At 39.8% G+C, this 3,592-nt stretch overlaps 1 non-coding gene across 1 annotated transcript; it reads left to right on the forward strand.

Moving 5' to 3' along the window:
* The first annotated feature begins 1,255 nt into the window (after nt 1-1,255).
* On the forward strand, nt 1,256-1,330 carry Trnas-cga (transfer RNA serine (anticodon CGA)). Its single transcript has one exon. It is a non-coding gene; the product is annotated as a tRNA-Ser (tRNA).
* The last annotated feature ends 2,262 nt before the right edge of the window (nt 1,331-3,592 follow it).

Genomic DNA, 3,592 nt, shown 5'->3' on the forward strand with positions numbered 1-3,592 from the left:
ATCCAGCATCTCTACGATCGTCTCCATGGGAGAATAGCAGCCTGCATTGCTGCGAAAGGTGGATATACACTGTACTAGTGCCGACATTGTGCATGCTCTGTTGCCTGTGTCTATGTGCCTGTGGTTCTGTCAGTGTGATCATGTGATGTATCTGACCCCAGGAATGTGTCAATAAAGTTTCCCCTTCCTGGGACAATGAATTCACGGTGTTCTTATTTCAATTTCCAGGAGTGTACATACGACACAACTCTCATATATATAAGTAAACTTTTCCTAATTGAGAGGGTCCATATTTAAAACAAGTGCTCGCAGCGCAATGAAACATCGTGGAAACATTTTCAAGGACACGCGGAGGAGAAGTAACTAATAAAAATTGAAATAAACACATTTTAATTTCCATGTGTGAGGATAACATTTCGTACCACGTTTACGTTCCAGGTTACAACCGTCGCTCAATGTGACGATCATCTGCGTCGCGAGAGCCTGGAACCGCACTAGAGATACCATTTCAGAATTGTTCGCAGCACTTTTCGAACGGTGGACCATGGAACGTGACATTGCTTGTGTATTGCTCGAAGATCGCACGTTGTGTCCAGCATTTTCACCCGTGGCAACAGTTCCTTCTTGTGGCACGATTGCCGGCCGGGGTGGCCGAGCGGTACTAGGCACTGCAGTCTGGAACCGCGCGACCGCTACGGTCGCAGGTTCGAATCCTGCTACGGGCATGGATGTGTGTGATGTCCTTAGGTTAGTTAGGTTTAAGTAGTTCTAAGTTCTAGAGGACTGATGACCTTAGAAGTTAAGTCCCATAGTGCTCAGAGCCATTTGAACCATTTGGCACGATTGGCCGTAGGCCTCTCCCATCGGCAATTCACAAGTCGCTAGTTAATTTGAACTTCCAGATCATGTTCTTCAACCCCAGTGAGGAAAGAGGATCTCTTTGTATTCCTTTAAGGTCTTATAATTACGTTAATGTGAAGAGCAACAGCACTACTGCTGTTGTTTTGATAAAACAGCTTTACGAGTAAAGCCCTGTTCACCTTATTCGGGCTGATGTTGACTGTCTTGTAATTGTAATCCGCAGTGGTGCTTGTGTTTCAGCTCTACTCCACCATTCACTATTAACAACGCAAATCCTGCAGCGCACACACTGAACATCATTCCTGTAAAGTTCGCAGGAGAGCTTCTGTAAAGTTTGGAAGGTAGGAGACGAGGTACTGACAGAAGTAAAGCTGTGAGGACGGGGCGTGAGTCCTGCTTGGGTAGCTCAGTTGGTAGAGCACTTGCCCGCGAAAGGCAAAGGTCCCGAGTTCGAGTCTCGGTCCGGCATACAGTTTTAATCTGCCAGGAAGTTTCATATCAGCGCACACTCCGCTGCAGAGTGAAAATCTCATTCTGGAAAGTTCAATATCCATATCGTAAAGGGTTATCCATCTACACTGGCTCAAGTAGCGAAAGTTTAATTATAACCATCCTGTATATCTGCGCGAAGAAAGAACACGCTTCCCGACATGTGGTTGAACCCACTTCATGGGATACCCGAGCAAAGACTGCCATATGGCATTTTTTTACTTCCTTCAGCGATGGGAGATTCATATATCGCCTGATACCAGATCCACTCCCTCTAGAACGCAAAAGTGTGCTTTCTTAACCCTTCGAGCACCAGTGGTTTCTGATGGTTTCTGGTATTTACTAGTTTTGTTACGAAGTACTAGTGCCTTTGGTACCAAACCACCGATTTAATGGCAATACAGAGACATGGAGAGGCACACTGAGGTACTCCTATAAATGTAGTAGGCTGTAGCAGTCATTTACAGTGTTCAAAGCAACAGCCGTCGCAGAGAAAGTGCTACGTTACTGTACTAGATTGTGGCACGCATTTTTTTTCTCTTACATTGACCGTTTTGAGGAGATCATTCACCGTGAAAGGAATTGTAACGTAAATTTGACTTTGTATTACTGCTTTGATGAATGGTTTCTAAATGAAGCCACTTAAGTAGTATATATTATTGATACAAAAATTATTAAATTTTAGGCCCATTTTCGCTTGTTATTTCGAATTATAATTTGTTTTAGGCGTTATGAGTTATCAGTTCATGAAAGTTTCAAGATATGAGACAGTAGTGTCTAGAAACAATGTGAATTTGCTTTGAAATCTGTCGCATGACAGGATGGAGGTAGAAAACTATGTTCCAGTGGTTCCAAAGTGAAACTGTATCCTTAAAACAATTGACTGTTTACTTTTTGTCAATTTCTTCTTGTATTCTTTGCTTATTGTGATGATAAAGATTACTGTAAAAATATTCAGATAATATTTCCAAGTAAAACTACCTCCTTTAAGCAATTGATTGTTTACTGCTTGTCAGTTTGTTCTTGTATTCGTCCGATACTACGATGATAAGGGGTAATTTTGTGAAAAATTGCAATTCGTATTTTTCGTATCTGTTTTGTTAGGACTCAAAGGGTTAAGGAGGGGGAGGGGTGAATAATATTTTGTCTGTCGAGCTCTCTGTGGTAATGAAACTTACGTCCGTAACTGTAAGACACGAACAATGTTTGATGCATTTCACTTACTGATCATCACAGCAATATAGCGCTATGTATCTCCATACGATATTTACGTAACTAGTTACGCTACTATGAATATTATATTACTTGAACTACAGGCCTATTTCCGCTATACAGCCATCATCAGGTTATCTGTAATAGAACATCGTATAAATTTTGGATATTCGTTGTATTACATGTAACCCATTTATGAATAATATGATTTCACTTACTTTTTCAGTCCTGACTTCCATGTAATATCATTCTTTCTGTTGCTGTTTGTTTATTACTTATTATATTTCACGTCGTTGTAGTCGTAGTAATCAGTTTTGTAGTGTTCATAAAAAATCTTAGCCGTTGGTTGACATTTAGTGACAGCAGTTGTGACATATTATCAGCGATTTTATTATTTGTGTAGCTGTCTGTTTGTTTACTGACTACATTCTTTCGTTGTTATTGTAGTAGTAATTAGCTGTGTGTTGTCACACTTCTATAATAATGGTTGGAAATAAACTTAATACCCAGCTGAAATTTCGTGATAGTAATTGTGTCAGATGATGAGCGATACTTGACAATTCTATCAGGGATGTCATTGGGTTATATTCAACGGATTTCTGTGGTATTGTGTTATTTGAGTTAGACTTTGTGTCAGGTTGTATTATGGTTTACCCTGGGTCTTGGTAGACAATTTCAATAAATTTTTCAATAAATTGTTTCAACGGAAGAATTTCACAGCCAACCGGTTGCAAACGATTTTTTAATAGTTTGCTCAAGGTTTCGGCACCTCTGAGGTGTATTCATAAGAACGAAATTTTAACAACCGTAAAGATTCAGTGTGTTGTTGTTCATTGCAAGGTATAGGTACCAAGAGTTGGAACATTTTTAATTTTTAATTTTTGACTTGAGCATGTGTGCTCGAAGCTTTTATTACCTTCTCGCAATGTAACTTTACGGTTGTTAAAATTTTATTCCTATGAAGACATGTACTGTTGCTGAAAGACAGCCATGTTGAAAACTGTAATAAAGTGTTTCTATTTTGGGTCAT

Source organism: Schistocerca cancellata, chromosome 5, assembly GCF_023864275.1.
Source record: "Schistocerca cancellata isolate TAMUIC-IGC-003103 chromosome 5, iqSchCanc2.1, whole genome shotgun sequence".
Taxonomy (NCBI): domain Eukaryota; kingdom Metazoa; phylum Arthropoda; class Insecta; order Orthoptera; family Acrididae; genus Schistocerca; species Schistocerca cancellata.